The sequence below is a fragment of the Papio anubis genome, chromosome Y (assembly GCF_008728515.1).
Source record: "Papio anubis isolate 15944 chromosome Y, Panubis1.0, whole genome shotgun sequence".
NCBI classification, from domain to species: Eukaryota; Metazoa; Chordata; class Mammalia; order Primates; family Cercopithecidae; genus Papio; species Papio anubis.
In genome coordinates this window covers 2,422,143-2,445,715 of record NC_044997.1, presented here as the reverse complement: position 1 = coordinate 2,445,715, position 23,573 = coordinate 2,422,143, and the positions used below count along the sequence as shown (strand labels likewise).

General features: G+C 37.6%; 1 pseudogene; it reads right to left on the bottom strand.

Moving 5' to 3' along the window:
* Positions 1 to 9,269: 9,269 nt before the first annotated feature.
* Positions 9,270 to 14,981, bottom strand: LOC116272392 (annotated as a pseudogene).
* Between the last annotated feature and the right edge of the window lie 8,592 nt (positions 14,982 to 23,573).

Genomic DNA, 23,573 nt, shown 5'->3' with positions numbered 1-23,573 from the left:
TAAAGGGCTAATATCCAGAACCTACAAAGAACTCAAACAAATTTACAAGAAAAAAACAAACAACCCCATCAAAAAGTGGGCTAAGGATATGAATAGACAATTCTCAAAAGAAGACATTTATGCAGCAAACAGACACATGAAAAAAATGCTGTTCATCACTAGTCCTCAGAGAAATGCAAATCAAAACCACAATGAGATACCATCTCACACCAGTTAGAATGGAGATTAAAAAGTCAGGAAACAACGGTGCTGGAGAGGATGTGGAGAAATAGGAACACTTACACTGTTGGTGGGAGTGTAAACTAGCTCAACCATTGTGGAAGACAGTGTGGCGATTCCTCAAGGATCTAGAGCTAGATACACCATTTGACCCAGCCATCCCATTACTGGGTACGTACCCAAAGGATTATAAATCATGCTGCTATAAAGACACATGCACACATATGTTTATTGCGTTACTATTCATAATAGCAAAGACTTGGAACCAACCCAAACGTCCATCAATGATAGACTGGATTAAGAAAATGTGGCACATATACACCACGGAATACTATGCAGCCATAAAAAAGGATGAGTTCATGTCCTTCGTAAGGACATGGATGAAGCTGGAAATCATCATTCTGAGTAAACTATCACAAGGACAGAAAACCAAACACTGCATGTTCTCACTCACAGGTGGGAATTGAACAATAAGAACACTTGGACACAGGGTGGGCAATGCCACACACTAGGGCCTGTCATGGGGAGGGGAGAGCGGGGAGCGATAGCATTAAGAGATATACCTAATATAAATGATGAGTTAATGGGTGCAGCACACCAACATGGCACATGTATATGTATGTGACAAACCTGCATGTTGCGCACATGTACCCTAGAACTTAAAGTATTAAAAAGAAAAAGAAAGAAAAAGAATTTTGATTCCCTTGTATGGTAGGCAGATTCTAAGAAGGCCCCTATTTCAGAAAAAGAGAACTAATAGAAGACATATACATATATGTACAGAGAGAAAGAGACAAAGACATACAGAGATTTATTAAAAGGAACTGGCTACATGACTATGGAGCCTGATGAGTCCCAAGATCTGTAGTTGGGAAACTGAAAACCCAGCAAAGAAGATGGTATGTTTGCAGTCCAAGTTCAAAGATCTAAGAACCAGGGCCAATGACATAGTTCCAGTTTGATGTCTGGTAGGCTTGAGCCCAGCAAGAGCTGACATTTGTTTCAGTTTGAGTCAGGAAAGAAAAAAAAAAAAAAAGTTCCAGCCTGAAGGCATTGAGGCAAAAGAAATTCCCTCTTTTTCAAGAGAGAAACAGTCTTTTGTTTTATTCAAGCCTTTCACTGATTGGATGAGGCCCACCTATATTAGAGAGGGCAATCTACTGTAGTCTATTGACTTACATGTTAAAATATCAAAAACATCCTCAAGAAATACTCAGAATAATGTTTTACCACATATCTGGGCATCCTGTGGCCCAGTAAAGTTGCACATAAAATTAACCATTATAGCCCCGGAGACCCCGAGCCCCTGATATACATAAACTTTCTTCCCATTATTCAACCAAACTCTAATCTAGATACTGCTGTAATGGGATTTTGCACATGTAATTATGGTTGTTGATCTTTAGGTAGGACAAGTGTCTAGGTAATCCTACCTAATCATATAAGCTCCTTAAAAGGACAGAATTTTCTCCAACTAGTTGTATAAGGGAAGCCAGAACTAAATTCCACCAACAAGAATGAGCTTGGAAGCAAATTTTCTCCTAGAGCCTCTACAGGAGAACCCAGCTGGCTGATGCCTTGATTTCAGCCTCCCAGCACCGGATACATTGAGCAGAGAGCAGCCACACTGTGACAGATTTCTGACCTACTGAACTGTGAACTAATAAATAAGTGTTGCTTAAAGTACAAAAGATAAAAATAAACAAAAAATAAAAGAGATAAAGATTTTCCAAAATAAACAGACACAGAAACAAAGACAAAAGTAAAGGGAATTCATTACCAGTAGATACCTACTACTAGTTTTTTAAGTTAAAATTAAAGGATGATCTAAACAGTAAAACAAACAAATAAAAAACCCCACAAAGATAGGAATGTATAAAAGTAAATCCTAAGGTAAAAACACAAACAAATACAGAATAAATAATACTATAATGTTAGTATGCAAATCACTTTTAATTTTAATGTAAAGTTAAATATGACTTTTTTAATTGTTAATTTTAATTTTTGTAGGCATATAGTAGATGCATGTTTATGGTGTAGATGAAATATTTTGACATAGGCATGCGATGCATAAAATGGGGTATACATTCCCTCAAGCATTTATCCTTGGTGTTACAAACAATCAAGTTATACTCTCTTGTTTATTATTAAATGTATAATTATATTATTATTGACCAAATCACTCTGTTGTGTCATCAAATAATAGGTCTTGTTCATTCTTTCTATTTTTGTTTCCTTTTGTTTTGTTTGGATACTCACGAACTATCCCCAGCTCTCTTCCACACCACTCCAAATTACCATTTCCTGCCTCTGATAACCATTCTTTTACTCTCTAGCTCCATAAGCTGAGATAACAGTACTTTAAAATATAACTACAAAAATTTAATGGATATAATTGTGACAAAAATATTACCATGGAAGGAGAAATGTGTAGAATTTGGATGTGATTGAAGTCAACTTAAAATAGAATGTTATAAGATGTTATATGTCAACCCCATTTTTCCTACAAGAAAAAACCCTATAGGTGATACACAAAAGCAAAAGAGGAAGGTATCAAGGAGTATCTCTACCAAAAAAATTAATAAATAAATAAAGGAAATTAGCAACAGAGGAAAAGAGGAACAAAAGAAACCAAGACAGAAACAATTTTAAAAAGAGAGAGAGAGAAGAGTAAGTCCTTCCTGTTAACACCTTTAAACATGAATGGACTAAACTCCTCAATCAAATGAGGTACGGTGGCTAAAACAAACAAAAAACCCCATTATTAGTTGTCTACAAGACACTCACTTTAGAGTAATAGACACACATAAAGTAATGCGATGAAGAAATATATTACATTCTAACGGTAAGAAAAAGAGAGTAATACTTTCAAGCACGACTTGAAAGTTTATGGCAATAAAATATGCTCTAAAAGGAAAAAAATGGCTAGGCACAGTGGCTCATACTTGTAATCCCATCATTTTGGGAGGCTAAGGTGGGTGGATCACTTGAGGTCAGGAATTCAAGATGAGCCTGGCCAACATGGTGAAACCTTGTCTTTACTAAAAATACAAAAATTAGCTGGGCATGATAACATGGGCCTGTAATCCCAGCCACTCAGGAGGCTGAGGCAGGAGAATTGCTTGACCCCAGGAGGCCAAGGTTGTAGAGAGCAGAGACTGTATCACTGCACTCAAATCTGAGTAACAGAGTGAGACTCTGTCTTAAAAAAATGGAAAAAAAATTCTCCCTAACTTTATACATGGACTATTAAGGGAGGCAAGGGGAGAGCAAACCATGTCCAAAGTTGGCAGAAGATGGAAATAACAAAAATTAGAGGATAAATAAATAGAAGTTAGAAAATGAAACAATACAGAAAAGTACATGAAACTATGGTTTTTAAAAATAAACAATACTGATAAATCTTAGCTAGACTAAAAGAGAGAAGACTCAAATAAAATTAGAAATAAAGGGAGATATTATAAATTCTCATGTCGCTGATGCCACAAACATAGAATCATAGATAGATTACTACGAAAAATAACTGCTTGGGTACCAGGCTTAATACCTGGACGACAAAATAATCTTTATAACAAAGCCCCATGATACAAGTGTATCCCTGTTAACAAACCTGCACATGTTCCTTTGAACTAAAAAGTTAGAAAAAATTAACATTTTTTAAAACAGAAATAAGACAAGTGCGGTGACTCACACCTGTTATCCCAACAATTTGGGAGGCTAAGGCAGGCAGATTGCTTGAGCCCACGAGTTTAAGACCAGGCTGGGCAATATGGTGAAGCCTTATTTCTTTAAAAAATACAAAAAAAAAAAAAAAAAAAAATTACCTGGCATGGCAATACTGTAGTCTCAGCTGAGAAGGCTGAGACATGAGGATCTCTCAAACCTGGGGAGTAAATGTGGCAGTGAGCTAAGATTGTACCACTGCACTCCAACATGAGTGACAGAGAGAAGCCCTGTCTCAAAAAAACAAACAAAAAATAGGAACAGAAAACAAAATCCTAAAATTCATATGGAACCATAAAAGACCACAGATAGCCAAAATGATCTTGAGTATAAAGAAAACAATGCTTGTAGGATATATCAGAAAAGTCAAGTAGTTGAAGAACCTGCTTCCTTAGAAGTCATTAAATTAACTGTTTATAATATTATCTTTTTTCATAGCTTCTGATTAAACAAAACTGCCTCTCAATAGAAACTACCCATTATCAAAAGTATTTATGCAGGAGGGGTTTCAAGATTCACTGTGTAATTTACAGTTACTTGGATTTCTCTCTTGGATCTCTGAGGGTACTTAATTTAGTTAGCTGAACAGCACTTCTGACTTTCTGTCTTACATTATTTTTTCATTCATAAATTCATACAGACCTATATAAGAAGTTCTGAATGCAAATCTTTTTAAGAGCTAACACCTTCCACAGCAGTTAATATAATGCTTGGTTTAGTGGTAGATTGAGAGAAATGGTGATTATTACACATCTTTCATGTAATTTTTAAAAAAGATTATTCACAGCTATGCATACATTTCTGCAACCACATATATAGCTAGACATATACATATATTCCAAATAAATTAGGTAAATGTATTTGTAACTAACTTTTAAAATACTGCTTGTTAAGAAATTAATGTTTGAAAACATGAAGTTAATACTGTATGATTAGCACAAAAAAGTCAATTTTCTATTAGGTACCCCTACACAAGAGCAAGATAAAGATCAGGCTACCCAGCATTTGCTGAAAAATTACTTGATAAAAATATTATTATATGTGAAGTATATATTCTCTTGAAAAATGGAAAAAATAAAACATAGGTAAATTGGACACAGTCACTGAGTGCCAGAGCAATTTTAACTCCAAAACCTATGTACGCGTCCTTTCCACAGTATCATAGCAGCACTGGCAGGCATTGGGTTTACCAGAATTATATGAACCAAAAGGGAATTCTGATTAAATGCTTTATTGTCTGATTAATTCCCACATAATAGATTCCTATATTATGTATGTTCCTAAAGTTAAAAGGAAAAGAAATTTTAGACTTGCTTCAGATTCACATGGTTAAGATTTTTCCAGTATTTTGCAAGCTATAGTTTTTCTGAATCTTTACAAAGTTAGGCATTGAGCTAAATGTCTTGTATATTACGTTACATAATACTAACAAAAATCCCATGAGATTAATACTGTACCATGCACATTTCATAGGATAAAACAAGTATAATGTTACCTTATTCAAGGACATATCAGTGACATGTAAATTGTAGATGTAGGATTTAATTTTTCATCTGACTCTAAAACCTAATATCTAAAACTGCCCCCAAGCTATGCACTCCCTATAGTCCTTCACTTTACTTTGGGCCCAGAAGTGGAAAAACCTGGGAATGACATTCAAATCTCTCATCTTCCAAATATTGTTATCCACATAAATTAAGTTTTGAAGCTGAATGGTATGAGAGTTCATTACATTATTCTAGAAATTTTATGTATCTTTGAAATTCTCTGTAATAAAAAGTTAAAAATAAGTTAGTTGTGACATGAATTTCAACTCAATGAAATAAATAAATTATGGTCCAGCATGGTAGTGTCTTCAAAAAACTCTCATTTTCTTTTCTATTGTCTAAAGAAGTCTCATAAACAAAAACTTTGATATAAATCCTATTTTCAGGCCACACATGCTGGCTCATACCTAAACAGTCCCAGAGCTTTTGGAAGATCATGTAAGGCCAGGAGTTCAAGACCAGCCAAGGTAACAGAATGACACCACATTTTTACAAAACTAGATTAATTAAAAATAAATAAAAATTAAAATATATAGTACTCCTAGCTACTTATGAGGCTGCAGTAGAAGGACTGCTTAAGCCTAGGAGTTCAAGACTATAGCATGCTATGATTATACTACAACACTCTGGTCTGGTCTGGTCAACAGAGAGAGATCCTACCTCTGAGACATATAAATAAAATATAAATATAAAATATATATAAAATATAAAAATATAAGTACTGTTTTCATAATTTTGAAGCACTAACCCATTATGCATCAGATAGCTTCCTACTACCAACAAAAAGTTTAGTAGGGTCATATTTGGCAGAAATTTTCATATAGTAAGTGCTTGCCATTAGCAAAACAATTTCAGAGGATTATTTTAAAAGAAGTGAGTTCTGGGCTAAGAAAATTTATTTATACAGGTACTTAATGGACTCAAAGTGCTCAATGAACACAGGTGGATTACCAAATTGGTTATATCCTTCAATGTCTTCCCTAATGAGATAACTGAATTAAGATTTCAAATGGAGAAAAAAAGAAGAGTTGATTTACATTAATACTGCCTTTCATTTATCTTTAAAGATGTCTTTCAGCCAGGTATGGTGACTCACGCCTACAATCCCAGCACTTTGGGAGGCTGAGGCAGGCAGGTCACTTGAGCCCAGGAGTTTGAGATCAGCCTGGCCAAATGGTGAAACCCCAACTCTACTAAAAATAAAAAAAATTGGCTGGGCATGGTGGAACATCCCTTGAATCCCAGCTACTCAGGTGGCTGAAGTGCAAAAATCACTTCAATCTAGGAGGCTGAGGTTGCAGTCAGCTGAGATTGTACCACTTCACTATAGCCTAGGTGACAGAGAAAGGCTGTCTCAAAAACAAAACAAACAAAAAGATACCTTTCATTTGAAGACAGTTCTAATTTTACAACTGTTAATGATATCAATGTTTAAAATTTAGTTACTATTAGAAACAGCATTTTTATGTTGTTGAAGATGCCTGTACTCAAGCCTCTTTCTCAAAAACTTCCACTGATTCCTTACTGACAATTCAATAAAGTCCTAAAACCTCAAATTAGGCATATTAATATTTGTTAAGACATTGAAAAATCTTACTTTTGAGCCAGGGAATCATATTCACTGCTTTCTGAAATTCAGTCTGTTTTGATTTTAAGTCACTAATTCACACTCTTTTCCCTTCCAAAAATGCCTTCACCTTTCCTTCTTCCTATTGCAATACTGTCTACAGTTGAGGGCAGTTGTTCCTAACGTCTTCCTCTTGCTCAATGCCTTTCATTTAATAGCCTTACAAAAATCAGATGAAAGTTACAAACCCTTGTCACATTGAAACACACAAAATTTTGCATGTAATTTCACATAATTCATAGGTCCCCTCTGAAGCCATGAATCTCAGTTCAAAATTTTTAAATGAAGACAACTGCATACTGCAGACATACCACAAAAGGCCTGGTGTATATGCGCATTTCTCTAAAGTTATAAAGACCATGAGAGGAGAGAGATAAGGACAGAAATAGACAGAAGGTATGTACAGGCAGACAGATTACTTTGAGGAAGGGCCCTGAAAAAAAAGTAGAGATTATGGTAAGACCCAAAGAAAGAATAAACAGGATTTATATATGCAGGGATGTAGGCTTAGGGCATTATGCCAAGGGAATAATATAAGGGAGTGAAAAATGATTGAATGATAAACATTCATTTAGCTGATATGATAGTTTATCAATATCAATAAGTATACATAGCTCTTACGATACTGTATTATAATTATCTGTTGATGCACCTCTTTTTCCAACTAGCAGATACGCTATAAGCACTTAGCACAGTACCTCATTCAAAAACTGTATGCAAAAATGTTAGTTGAGTAAATGTTGAAAGGTGAAATGGTAGGTTCAGTTACAGAAATCTTGTGATGTCACAAGATTTTGGGAAGTATTTTAAAAACTATGAATTGCTTAAGAACTTAAACTTCAGCCAGGCACGGTGCCTCGTGCCTATAGTCCCAGCACTTTGGGAGGGCGACGCAGGTGGATCATGAGGACAGGAGATCAACACCATCCTGGCTAACACAATGAAACCCCGTCTCTACTAAAAAAAAACACAAAAAAGTTAGCCAGGTATGGTGGAGGGTATCTGTTGTCCCAGTTACTTGGGAGGCTGAGGCAGGAAAATGGCATGAACTTGGGAGGTGGAGCTTGCAGTGAGCCAAGATCACGCCACTGCACTCCAGCCTGGGCAACAGAGCAAGACTCCATCTCAAAAAAAAAAAACAAAAACAAAAACAAAAACTTAAAATTCATAAGTATCAACCAACACATAAAATATATATCCCCCTAATATTTTCTTTTCTTTTCTTTTCTTTTTTTTTTTTTGAGACGGAGTCTTACTCTGTCACCCAGGCTGGAGTGCAGTAGCCGGATCTTGGCTCACTGCAAGCTCTGCCTCCCGGGTTTATGCCATCCTCCTGCCTCAGCCTCCCGAGTAGCTGGGACCACAGGCGCCTGCCATCTCGGCAGGCTAGTTTTTTTGTATTTTTTGGTAGAGATTGGGTTTCACCGTGTTAGCCAGGATGGTCTTGATCTCCTGACCTCGTGATTCGCCCGCCTGGGCCTCCCAAAGTGCTGGGATTACAGGCTTGAGCCACCGCGCTCGGCCAATATTTTCATTAGACTAATTCCTCTTATAAATTTTAACAATACTCTAAAATCCAGTTTTTAAAATTACTTACATTAAATAAAATTCCAAAGCATTAAAAATAGTTTATGGCAATACATCTTTCAAATTCATGCTGGTCTCTTTTTAACTCATTGGAAAAGAATATTAAACTTCAAGCTGGATGCAGTGGCTCACGCTTGTGATCTCAACACTTTGGAAGACAGAGGTGGATAGATCACTTGAGGTCAGGAGTACGAGAGCAGTCTGGTGAATATGGTTAAACTGTCTCTATTAAAAATAAAAAAAATTAGTCAGGCATGGTGGAGCACCCCTGTAATCCCAGCTACTTGAGAGGCTCATGTGAGAATTACTTGAACCCAGGAGGCAGAACTTGCGGTGAGCTAAGATCGCACCACTGTACTCCAGACTGAGCAACAGAGCAAGACCCCCCCTCAAAAAAGAAAAGCCTAGAAGAAATAAATTCAAGGAGAATAACAAATAACATCTCCAGTCTCTATCTTGGTCAAGTTTCAGTCTTCATTTCTATTTTTAATGAAAGCAATTTATAAAAATAATATGTTGTATCTTGATTATATGTGTCAGTATCTGAAGTCACTAATGAGCCTAGAATCACTCACACGCAAAATAAGCCATCAAGTTATTGTGACAAAAAGCATTGTTTTCAACCACTATGCAGGAAGTAAATACTAAAAAATAAAATTGCCTAGACAGTTAATATCCTCATCTTCCTTCCAATACATTCCAACAAATCACTTACCATTGGGATCACAGTAGTGCAGCTGACCCTTCTTAGCCATCTGTGCATCAGGTCATGCTCCATGTCATTAACTTCAGCCTTTAATAGCTCTAGCTCCCCTTTCTCAAGTTGCAGTTGCTTTGCTAACCTCTCCATCCTTGCTTGTTGATGTAACAGCAAGGCTCTATAGCATTAAAGATAGGGCGCTTGCAGAGGATAACACTGAAAAAGTTACCTGGAAATTTATGTATAAAATAATAATAAGAAATCCTATCATCTAACTTTAATTGGCATTTGCTCAAATTTCTTTCAAGTTTTATCCTGCTTATATGGAATAGAACTAGATAGTCCAAAATGTAACTGCTGCACCTATACATCCATGTAGTTATGTGATATTTTCAATCAGATTCTTTCAAACTGTGTGTATATTTTTAAAAGGCCCAATATCACACATATTAGTATGTTCATTCTAATTCCACTTCTACCATATAATTATCGTTACTCCTTTCAGGACTATTTTCCCCCAAAGTTTAAATTCTTTCACTTTGATGAAGATTATACTCCCTCTAAAAATGTATATTCCCCTCTCTGAAGTCTGTACTTTTGACAACATACATTTTACTCATTGGCATCTTTCTCTCATTATCCTGAGAAGTGTTTTAGGTTTTCTCATGCTGGATTTTTCATAAGAAAAATGTATAGGACTTTGTATGTAAGTAAATTTATAGATGACTCTGAAGGACTTGCCTTATCCTTATAAATTATGTTGTTCAACATTTAATAAATATTAAACAAACTTAATAGTGAATATAAATAACTTTTATTTTGAATAAGAATTTTTCACTTCACCACAAAGATCGAATTTCATAAAACAATTAAAATTCACCCTGTATGTACGCATAGTCATCTGATTCAGAACTAGAACTCTGATATTTCTGACTTTTTTTTTTTTCCTCCAGGGCCTGGAGTCACTAAAATTGGCTGAATAGGTTCTGGCACTGCCAAATATTCACTTTGGTCCACTAAATTTTAAATATTTTCAGTTGTTGCTCCACCTACAGTAATTTTTAAAACTGCAGATAGTTGTGGTATTATCTGAGGAGACTGTGATAGGGCACACGAAGGTCCACTTCATTGTGTATATGTAATGGGCATGGGATTCACATTCACTGAAAGCTTTGATTGGCTATACATTCCCCTTGAAGAAGAACTTCAAGGTGTTACAGTGCCTGCATAGAGAAAATGCCAATTACCATGAAGCAAGTTGATTACTGATGGGTGAAAGACTCCTATTAACTGCTGTTCCAGGTCTTTGAGAAGGTTCAACTATAATTTCTATCCTTTTCATGAATCCTCTGGGTGAGCTAAATGTTGTGTATGGGATACATGCTACTGAATGATTTCACTGTTTCTGACAGCCAGGAGGTCCTGACTAGGTGGCAAGAAGACATGAGCACTTGGGTGGCCCAACTGGGAAGACTGTGCTTGATGCTGAGGAGAGCTGAAGGGTGAAGAACATTGAGAGGTAGGTGGTGGCTGGTAAGCTGACTGAGAGATCTGCTGTTTGTGAGAATACTGAGATGGCTGATAGTTCTGTTGATGTGCATAAACAGGTAAAGCATGCTGGCTATAATGAGGCAGTGGGCCCTGTAGTGAGAACTGCCATGGCGTACTGTGACAGGTGCGCCTCACACAAATAGAACCAGGAGAACCATAGATATTGCTTGGAATTTGTAAACCTCTTGGTACCATCTGTCCAGAAGCAAGGTTTTGAGATCCTGCAATGGTAACAGGATTTGTACTATACTGAGGAATATGTACAAATGAAGGAGGAGGAGGTGGTGGTGATAGTGAAGATCTTTGCATAGCAGATAGATTCATTTCCATTTGCATGGAAAATGACTGTTGAGGTGGCTGTGAAGGAGGAATACCTGCATTTCTGTACTGTTCAATCACAAAAATTAAATTATAGTTGTAAGTGGCAGTTACAACAGCTGGTGCTTAGTCTTTGAACAAAATATATACACTGTTTTACCTACTCTTTGGTGTAGATCAATATGCCCATCACTTGAGCTATGTACCAGCATTTGTCCACCATTAAGTTGAGCTCCATTTCCTGGGTGATAACCACTAGAAGACTGAATACCCAAGTTAATATACAAATGGTAATTTCTATTCATCTTGTCATTTGGACTACGGTATTCCAAATATAAATATTTGTTACTCTCCTGGAAAAGGGCTTGGCAACAGGCATCAGGATTATTACTGTTCTGAGAGGGAAAAATGACAAAAACTAATACTAAAAAAACTGAAAATAGGGAAAATCACTCTTTGACTAACAGAAAAATTCAACTGTCTTAGAGTAAATAAAAATACTGGTTTCATCATAAATAATTTCAAACTCAGTGATCCCATAAAAGATATCAAAGTATTCATACACTTTACAAACACTTAACTTACATTAGTTTACTTGTATAGCAGATTTATATTACATTACACTACTGCTAGAGAAATGTTACAAACACTGGAAAAACTGCTAATAAATAGTCTCTCAACAAGTTTTCTGATTCCAGGTATAAGACTAATTTTACATTTGTTACATCTCTATAAACTGAAATACTGAAGTAATCTTAGATTCACCACAATTGCTGCATTATATAAATAACATCCTTTATTAATATTTAAACTGGCAAACATAAAAATTACCATGCTTTAGTTTTCAAAAACCCAAAAGGAAAAAAAAATTACAATGAAATCCCAAGGAAAAAAATCAAAATTCTAAAGCAGTCTTCACTTTTTAAAACTACATTTACCCCACTACCTAAATTCAGTTGTCTTCATGCTTACAACAGATTTAAGTTAAGCAAAACAATCAATGACAACAACAAAATCAACATTTTTATCAACTCTGCCACAATTAGGGCAATTTAGCAGTAAAACTTATCTCTATTATTTTAACAAAACTCATGCATCCGGAGTTTTGAATTTTTCTTTCCCATTAAGAAATGGCTTGGTATTCTTTCAAAATCATTTACTAACTTGAATTGTTTAAAATTATCCATTTAGAACAATTCATCATGTTGGATATAAAAAAGCTCTGGAAATAAATGCTTGGTGCTGCAAAGTGAAACCAGAACTCAGGCAAAAGTTTTCTCAGCAAGGCAATTTACCTCTGCAGAAGGGTTCCACTCACATCAATCAAGATTGCAAGAGCACAGGGAACAAAGGAGAACAGGGGATTTTTATCTCTGATGAATGGTCCTTACCTCTGTCACTTCCCCATGGGCTGGGGTTGGACTGCACAATCTGAGCTGACCTGCTTGGCTACTTGCAAATATATTTCTAAATATGGAAGGAAAGAGGGACATGAGGAACAGTGGTGAAGCATGTGAGATGTGAAGTTTTGGGGGAACAATGGGTACATGTAACCAAGGGAAGAGATGTGAGTTACTGATTAGAGCTGTCAGGAAGTGGGTGGGCTTTTTACAGTAACTAGCAGGCATGTAGAACAAGAAAGTTAGGTTTGGGAACAAAGAACAAGGCAGTTAACAGGCTAAACCTTTGAAGGGAAACTCAGAAAAATTCATTGTATCTTACAATCACAGCAAGGCAAAATTTTTCATGATTTATGTGTGTGTTCATGGTTAAGCATGTATGTGTGTGTGAGGGCTCCCTCTGTTGCCCAAGCTAGAGTGCCATGGTACAACATAGCTCTCCACAGGCTCAAACTCCTGAGTTCAAGTGATCCTCATAACTCAGCCTTCTGAGTTGCTGGGATTACAGGTGTGGGCATTAGGCCTGGCTCCAAAATATTAGAAATTTTGTACAACAATAGTCACAAGAAAAATTTCTCCATTCAAGAATTTAAGAAGTCTCATAAAACAGTTTTCTACTAAAATGAGAAATACAAACTATTTTATTAATCTTAGAATATTTATTTCTCAGATTTATTTGCATGATTTTCAAATGACATGAGAAAGTTATCATATTTCTTAAATTGCAACAACTACTTTTTTCTAGGATGAAACATTTTTATGCCCTAAAGGATTGCCTACTCTGATTAATTTCACATTTACACATGCAGAAAATTTACATAGTTTGACTACAGGCACTTAATTAACTGGATAGTTTCCTGACTCCCAGTATCCTTTCCATTATAATACAGTAATTGTCAAAGACAATGTTAGGTCAAAAGTAAAGTACTATACTGGGGGAAGTAAAAGAAGGGTAAGTCACATAAACCTTTGTAAAACATATTCTCTTAAAGCTCAAGAATTGATTTTGTGACTGGGTACAGTTAATCCCAGCACTTTGGGATGCTCAGGCAGGTGGATCATGAATTCAGGAGATTGAGACAATCTTGGCCAACATGGTGAAACCCCATCTGTACTAAATATATAAAAATTAGCTGGGCATAGTGCCACATGCTGGTGGATGCCTGTATTCTCAGCTACTCAAGTGGCTGAGGCAGAAGAATCACTTGAACCTGGGTGTCACATATATCTGTGTGAAGAGACCACCAAACAGGTTTTGTGTGAGCAATAAAGCTTTTTAATCACTTGGGTGCAGGTGGACTGAGTCCAAAAAAGAAGTCAGCAAAGGGAGATGGGGTGGGGCAGTCTTACAGGGTGTGTAGTGGAAAATTACAGTCAAAGGGTTTTTTTTCTCTTGTGGGCAGGGGAAGGGGTTACAAGGTGCTCAGTGGGGAGCTTCTGATACTCATTGTCCAGAAGAAGATCAATTGATCAGTTAGAGTGGGCCAGGAACAAATCACCATGATAGAATGTCATCAGTTAAAGCAGGAACTGTCCATTTTCACTTACTTTGTGGTTCTTCAGTTGCTTCAGGCCACCAGGATATGTACGTGCAGGCTTGGGCTCACAGGCCTGACGCTGGGAAGTGGAGGTTGCAGTGACCCAAGATTGCACCACTGCATTCCAGCCTGGCAATAGAGTGAGACTCCACCTCCCAAAAAAAAAAAAAAAAAAAATTGTCAGAACTTCAAAACAATATATATTTTCCCTATAAAGCTTGTCACTAAGTACTTTTAAAATACTTTCTAAATAACATGGAAAAGTATTAGGTGAAGTTTAAGAAGACTATAATCATAATTCAAAGATCTGTTTTTTTCTGAATATTTTTGAAAACCATACTAATAAAAGAAGAATAACTAGACATTAAAAAGAAATTTTAGGATCAAAGGATTCAAGTTAGTTGTCAACAAGAAAATGTTGAGAGGTGACAGCATATTGACAGCCCGTGCTCACTCTGGGCACCTCCTTGGGTCTTGGCGCCCACTCTGGCTGTGTGTGAGGAGGCCTTCAGCCTGCCGGGGCACTGTGGGAGCCCCTCTCTGGGCTGGCCAAGGCTGGAGCTGGCTCCCTCTGCTTGCAGGGAGGTGTTAAGGGAGAAGCCCGGGTGGGAACTGGGACTGCACCTGGCGCTCACTGGCTGGCATGAGTTCTGGCAGGTGTGGGCTCCACAGGCCCCACACTTGGAGCCGCTGGCCAGTGCCACCGGCCCAGGGCCAGTAGCTGTAGAGGGTGTGCCCGGTTCCACAGCACTGCTGACCTGCCTGCGCCATGCTCGAATTCTCACTGGGCCTCAGCTGCCTGAGGGCTTGGGAAGGGCAGGGAAGGGCTTGGGACCTGCAGCCTGCCAGGCCCAGGCCCCCACACAGTGGGCTGCCACGTGCCTTAGCCTCCCTGGCCAGTGCGGCCTCCTGCTGTGCCTGGCACTTCCTCCCATGGACCACCCAAGGACTGAGGAGTGCAGTCACATGGCACTGGACTGGCCGGGCAGGCTCCGCTGCAGCCATGGTGGGGGATCCACTAGGTGAAGCCAGCTGGGTTCCTGAGTCAGTGGGGACTTGGAGAACTTTTATGTCTAGCTGGAGGATTGTATATGCACCAATCAGCACTCTGTGTCTAGCTCAGGGTTTTTAAACACACCAATCAGCACCCTGTGTCTAGCTCAATGTTTGTAAATGCACCAATCAGTGTTCTGTGTCTAGCTAATCTAGTGGGGATTTGGAGAACTTTTATGTCTAGCTAGAGGATTGTAAACACCAATCAGTACCCTGTTCTATGGACCAATCAGCGCTCTGTAAAATGAACTAATCAGCAGGATGTGGGTGGGACCAGATAAGGAAATAAGAGCAGGCGGCCCAAAAGGGCAGTGGAAACCCCCTGGGGTACGCTTTCACACTGTGAAGGCTTTGTTGGTTTGCTCTTTGCAATAAATGTTGCTGCTGCTTACTCTTTGAGTCGGCACTGATTTTATAAACTGTAACACTCACCATGAAGATCTGCAGCTTCACTCCTGAAGCCATCAAGACCACGAACCAATTGGGAAGAATGAACAACTCCAGACGCACTGCCTTTAAGAGCTGTAACACTGACCACAAAGGTCTGCAGCTTCACGCTTGAAGTCAGCCAGACCATGAACCCACCAGAAGGAAGAAACTGTGGACACATGTGACCATCTGAAAGAACAAACTCCAGACACACCATCTTTAAGAACTGTAACCCTCACTGTCGTTGCCTGCGACTTAATTCTTGAATTCAGCGAGACCAAGAACCCGCAAATTCCGGACACAATGTCACTGTTAGAAACCCGAAGGAAAACACATCTAATTAGGAAACTACTAAAATATGAGTTTCACTTAAAATCTAAATCAATTGTGGAAGCACTATTAAGTAATATACCTATTAATAAGCATGTATTTTAATGTTTTGTCAGTGAATTGATCTAAATAATAATATTGCAAAAAAGAGACAAAGTTTGTATCTGTCAGCCTATTCAATATGTATCTGTAAAGTAATAAATTATTTTTTCCCACAAAGAAAATTTGAAAATACATATTCAAGATATTTAAATACTGTCTGTATGAAAGTGTTGTAAAAGAAAAAAAATCACAGTCAGTCTACAATAAGCTGCTAAACTTAAGACTGCATTCTTTTCTTAAAATGGATAATCAATTTATTAAAAAGCAAAAAATAAAATTATTTAGGTTAGTAAAGAGGTCAAAGTTTTTGTGAAAAATAACAGAGTCTTCAAAATAATCTTGGATTAGAAAACGAAAGCCCAGAGAGGCATGAAGAGTTATACATTAAATGTAAACTATTAAATCATATATATATTTTGGAAATAGAGAAACTTCCCCAAGCAAATAGGTGCTAAGTCTCCAAGTTAATATACTCTGTTAGTCCCAGGGAGGGGAAAAAGTAAACAACTTAGCACACTATTTGAATACAGTAAGTTATCCCATTCCTTTAGTTTGGTTAAGTGAGATGAAACTCTGGGCCATGAAAAAGTTGTTGACAACAATGGTCTAAATAATAAAAACAAAGTCAGAAGTATTTCATGCCCTAGGATGAGGAAAATGATTGCAAGGACAGTAGGTTAAATGAGAAACCCCACTTATGCTTAGTTTCAATCCACTTAATCCTTTGCTTTTTTGAGAGACCAAATCATGCAACAAGTAATGACTAAGATTCAGACTGGGGATTTTTAAAAAGGCATATTAACACAAAAACTGTAAGTCCAAGGTCTAGACCTAGTAAAAAGGCTTGCAAAATAGCGAAAGGTTTATGTTAGATCCTGAGTTGCTCAAACTATAGTAAGGTAAAGTTTTAAGATGACAAATGTCTGCGTGTAAGGAAAAAAAATAGGTAAAAGTACAAATCACAACATTTGAAAAAAAATCCTCGAAAAAGAGATTGTTGTCCCTTTAGGGAGAGCACAAATTCTGTTCCAGAGATGAACTATTTGAGTGAATGAAAATAAGCAAAGAGAGCAAAGAGCAGATTTAGAGTCATATATTAAAAAGTATTTATTTTTCTCATAACAGTGTGAAATATATATCTTGGGACCCTTCAAGCTGGGAACTGCTCAGGCCATATCTGCCTTCCATTCTATTCAAAGTCTATTCTATTCAAAGTCTGCTCACAGAGACAGATGCATATTCTGATTGCCTCCTTTGGAAAGACTTAACAGAAACTCAAAAGAATGTAGCCATCTGTCTCACACCTAGCTGTGACCTGCAAGCTCCCAGTGGTGGGTGGGAGGGGAAGTACATGGAAGGTGGGGAGGGGCAGGGGGCTTGTTTTGAGTTATCTCTGCCTTTCCAGACAGAACTAATGTACATATTATATTGTTATGTTATGTTATATTATATTATATTATATTATATTATATTATATTATATTGTATTTATTATATTGATGCCTCATGTCTTCCTAAAATGTGTAAAACCAAGCCATGCCCTGACTACCCTGGACACGTGTCTTCAGGATTTCTTGAGGCTGTGTCACAGGTGTGTCCTCAACCTTGGCAAAATAAAATTTCTAAATTAACTGAGACATATCTTAAATTTTGGGGGTTCACATTTTGGTAACCACAAAGGGATTGTGAGTAGAGATGCCCCTGACCTTTGACAAACCTCCTATTGGTGCTTGGAACCAGCTTGAGCTAATTTTATGGCTGAAACAAATATGACAATTTGCTGAGGTCTGATTCCAGAGAGTCCCTGATTTCCCAAAATCTGATCAAGATTTTGCTGTACAACTCCCCCCCCTTTTTTTTTTTTTGGAGTTTTACTTGCTTCCAACACAAGGAAGGCATTTTTTCCTGCTTCTGTGATGATGGAAGGCAGGCAATTCCTTTATGGAATCTGAGCTCCATTTCAAAAAGAAAGATGAGTTTGGATTTTTTTCCTGCTTCCAGGATAGTAGAGAGCAGTTTACAGCCTAAGATCCATCAATAGGTAAAAAAACTAGTTTGGGATTGTGTCTTGCAGACTATTTTTAAGCAACTAAAGTTAGCATTGTTAGATATGAGTTCTAAATTTCTTTTCAAAGTGTAGCAGGACCAGTCACAGACAAAACCTCTCAGACACTGGTTTTAATCAGCTGGGAGCATCTGTAGACTCATGTCTCAATGTCTGAGCTCTCTGAAGTAAAGATTCCTGTCCCTTTTAAGGGCTTACAACTCTAAGGGGTCACGTGAAATGGTCTTCAGGCAGGGATATGTGACTGAGGGCTACATGCATCAGTGATGGGGGCTAGCATAACAGAACAGAAAGTTTCACAATGCTTACTCATACAATGTCTGGAATCTATAGGTAACACAAGTGGTTAGATTGGGAGTTAATCTTTAACTACCATGCCTGATTTTTGGTACCAAGCCTTCTGGCTGTTGATGTCCCTTCTACTTCTTTTTAACTTTTTGCTTTTTTTTTTTTTTTTGAAACAGGAGACAATAGGACAGGTGGTCTACTTCCTTATTTCCCCCTGTGAGAATCTCACTTATTAGTGGGAATTCTGACTCTTATTTTCACTATCTAGGTCTTTCTGTGAGACAGATCGACAGTGATTCATGTAGTACATTTGCACTGAAGTATTTTGGTGAACTAAAATCATGAAAAAGATTCTCATTATTTGAAGGAGCAAAGGCAGTAAGCAGGGGAGCAACAAGAAGGTTCCTATTACTAAAGCATCAATGTGTCAGCATGTTCCATTCTTTGCTTTCTACTTTTAAACTTAACTTCCTCAACAAGCAACCTTTTTTGATTACCTGCTCCACCCTGACTCATTTCAATCACCTCCTCTGTGCTGACTCATTCCGAATACCTACTCCACCCTGACTCATACCTATTGCCTGCTCCACCCTGACTCATTCCAATTACCTGGTCCACACTAACTCCTGATTACCTGCTCCACCCTGACTCATTCTGATTACCTGCTCTGTAATAACCATTTTTCCTGCCAAACCAGTCACCCTGTCACATTCTTTAGATTAGCTAATGGGAATTAGTTTAGCTTGTGTGGCCCTTCCCCTCCCTTGTCCAAGTGTTCACTTACCATTGTTCCATCTGTAAGGGTTCACCCTTCTATACAGGTAACTTGTCTTGCTGAGAATTTTTTTAAAAATTAGCTTGCTGTTTCTTTTGTGGCATCAAAACTTTATTAATAACAGCAATGATAACAAGCTGGTGTGAATTTCTGCTTACACTTAGAGCACTCAGAAATCACATAATTCGTTGATAATTTAGCAGCATTTTGTCCTAGCTGAAATATGGTTAATGAGAATTTAAAAGGTTTTTTTTTTTGTTGTTGTTGTTGTTAAAAGAGCTCAGTGGTTAAAAGTCAGCTTAATTAGAAGGCTAACATGCAAGATGTGTTTGTGCATGTATGCATGTGCACAAGTTTGCATTTAAAAAGCCTTCAGTTTTTGGTTATTTCTGTTAATCTCTCCAAAGTCCTTGTCTTTCTTTTAGCAATTTTTGTTTTCTTCCAAGTTCACTGAATTCTGTTTTTCACCTGATTTTTTCACTAAAATAGTATTGAGCAAAGGCTACTCTTGGATTTTTAAGAAAGAATGTAGTTTAGACACTCAGAAATTTCTTTGTTTAAAAAAAAATGTAAGTGCACTGTAAAAGTGTCTCCCTCTAGCACAACTTTTTCTCTGTACCTTATGACGTGAAATTTGCAATTGATTTTCACCTGAGTTGTTTCTTTTAATATGCAAGCTTAACATATTAATATTTAGCTAACATTTGCATAGAATTGTAAAACAGGTTTTCAAGAATCTGAAAGTCTAAGGTAGAAAAAAAAAACTGTGTAGGAGTTTTTTATGAATCTGTAAATGGTACTTCCATAAGCATGTCTGATATGTCTATTTATTTGTGTGGTGTACATCATGTTTCTCTACTAAAAACATATAAATAAGCCCTAATTAATTGGCTTAGAGAAAAATAAAGTTGTTTAAATAAGATACTAAAAATGAAAAGACTAGTCAAATGCTTTTTCAATTTTATGTAACTAAGGTAAAATCTTTAATAACTCAGTTGACTTTAAAATTCATGGTAAAGTAATATGAGAAATTGCCGAGACCAGCTCGGTCATGGAGACCCCAACTCAGCGGCGCTAGATAAATTAAAGACACACACACAGAAATACGGGGTGTGGAGTGGTAAAACAGGAGTCTCAGAGCCTTCAGAGCTGAGAGCCCCAAACAGAGATTTACGCACATATTTATTGACAGCGAGCCAGAGATAAGCATTGTTTCTATAGATTATATAGATTAACTAAAAGTATGCCCTACAGAAAACAAAGGGATGGGCTGAACCAAAGGGATGAGCTCTGGCTAGTTACCTGCAACAGGAACATGTCCTTAAGGCACAGGTAGCTCATGCTATTTTTTGTTAGTTAGGAATGTCTTTAAGTGGTTTTCCGCCCTGGGTGGGCCAGGCGTTCCTTGCCTCATTCCAGTAAACCCAAAACCTTCAGTGTGGGTGTTATAGCCATAATGAACATTTCACAGTGCTGAGAGATTTTGTTTATGGCCACTTTTGGGGCCAGTTTATGGCCAGATTTGGGGGTCTATCATCAGCAAGTCTCCCTTCTTGTTTTTGCAAAGTGACAAAAGCAAAGGCAGCTTTGTCACGGTAAGTTACTTCTCACAGGAGTTGGGATCTGCATCTGCAGACTATACAAGGACAAACGACCCAGATTGAAAGCACAATCATCATTGAAATCAGAGCTTCCAAGAGTTTTTAGCCATTTTTATGGGTTAAGAGCTGCTAATCTGGCTGCAGGTCCAGTTCCTGGCATTACAGTCAGGTGTGTCTGGAATGCTTTAAATATTTCTTCTTTTAATTTTGCAATATCAAAAGACAAGTTTGTAGAGTGTCCTTCTAGATGCTTTTTTATTATTTCCCAAATTTTGATCTTAATAAGAGTCATTAATAGTTTCCACAAATCCTTATGTTTAGCTCCTACAGTGGGATGTATCATTTGAGGTTGAGGTGCCACTATTCTGCCATGTTTTCAGATAATAGCAACTGCTGCATATTTCTTACTATTTCTACCATCTGACTGTTTTGTTTAGACTAGCTGAACATAGTGAGGCTGTGGCACACAGACTGAGAGGTGCAATTCACACTAAACATCCCCTTAGGGGATCAATCAATGATGATTCCATAGGAATTGTTGTGCAGCACCTCTGCCTGTTCTGCAATGCAATCTTCCCAAACAAGTACATTCAATATTTCTAGCCAGGTCCAACTGTGTTTACAAATAGGTTTTTGAGGGCGGTATGCCTTAATTACAGGAGCAGATTTATTATGGTAAATACTGAGATCAGAAAGCATGTGTAACTGTGTCATAGAGTGATTACATCCAGGTATTATTGCCAGCCAATATTGATAAATATGCCCAATAAGTATACTTGTTCTCTGTGTCAGCCCTTGTTGAAGGAATACTCATGACAATGGTGATCACTGCTATCATAACTATCATTAAATTACTAATTGTGACTGGTTGTTCTGCTGTCCTCAGGTTTTATTCTGCCATCTGTGACAGCTTCTTGATCTGTCCCCAGGTAGGTGGCTGTGTTTAATGCACGTTACTCATGACAGTTGGGGTCCTCCTCAACATCAGTCTCAATATGGCTGCAATTGGGGGGGTCCTTGGGATCCTCCTGTAATTTATTCTTTGGCATCTGGCTCATGATAAGGTTTCAGGTGTCTCGATGGTACCATCCAACTCAGCTGTTGATTCAGTTCTGGAGAAACACAAGCATAACCTCAATCCCAAGTTATTTATTTTAGCTATTTCCCAAATTTTTGTTATTAGATCTCTCCACCAAATCAGTTGTTCTGCTTCTGTCTTTGCAGCTGGTTTCTGTAGATGCTGTCCAGCTGTTGATAGCATCCGGTCTTTAGGCAGGCCTAAACAATTTAAGATCAATAATGCTAGATTAAATTGTATATGAGGTGTTTTGTAGTCCCTATTTTCCTCCTTTTGCTTTTGAAACTGCTGTTTCAGGGAGAGAGTCATTCTTTCTACTATGGCTTGTCCTTGAGAATTATAGGGGATGCCAGTAATGTGTTTAATATTCCATATACGGAAAAATGTAGCCAGAGCTTGACCAGTATAGCCTGGTGAATTCTCTGTTTTAATAGAAGCTGGAATGCCCATAACTGCAAAACAGGTGATATTTAACACAGGCAGAAGACTCTTCTGATTGGCATGTAGCCCAAAGTGAGAAAAGGTGTCCACACATACATGTACATAAGCTAGTCTTCCAAACAAGGGAACATGTGTGACATCCATTTGTCAAAGAGAATTAGATTCCAATCCTCGAGGAACAACTCCTACTGTAAAACATGAGGAATGCACCACTTGGCAAGTTGGGCATTGCTGAATAATAGCTTTAGCTTATTTCCAGGTAATGCTGTATCTGCATTTGAAACCAGAGGCATTGACATGGGTTAAATTGTGAAAGTGTCTGGTATCAGATATTGCGGTAGCAACTAGGCCATCAGCCATTTGACTCCCTGCAGTCAAAGGTCCCAGAAGAGGTGTATGATCCCTAATATGAGTGATGAAAAAGGGTTCATTTTACTCCTAACTGCTGTAATTGGGTAGAAAGTCATCAGTTGTTCATCTATATGAAATCATAATTGACCATTTTCAATTAATTGTGTGGAACGAACCACATATGAAGATTCAGAAATCACACTAATAGGCATATCAAAGGCAGTCCATACCTCAATTACAGCTAAAAGCTCCACTTTTTGAGCTGAGGTATAGAGTGTCTGAAAAACTTTACCTTTCAAAGCAGAATAAAACTAGCCTATCTGTAAAAACATTCTCAGCACCTTCAATTAGTTTAAATTTAGTTATTTTAGGGAGAATCCAAATAGTTAATATCAAAAATTGAAATAATTTTGTTTTAGGAAAATGATTATCAAGAATACCCACAAAGTCAGCTAAATGCGTTTGCCAGGTAAGACTGTTTATGAAAGCTTGCTGTATTTGTGCCTTTGTGAGAGGCACAATAATTTTTCCAGGATCATTTCCATGTAATTTAATAATCTGTGTTCTCCCATTTCCTATCTGAGTAGCAATTTGATCCAAATAAGGAGTTAGAGTCTGTGAATTAGTATGTGGAAGAAAAAGCCATTCTACAAAGTCCTGCTCTTGGACAATGACACCAGTAGGTGGATGTTGAGTTGGAAAAAATCAGCAAATCTAGAGTCTTCTCTGGATGTATTCATTTGAGCTTCATAGACTTGCTTTTCAATCAGCTGTAACTCTACCTCAGCTTCCTTTGTTAATTGCCAAGGGCTAGTGAGACTAGGACCTCCTCTAAGGGTAGAAAATAGATT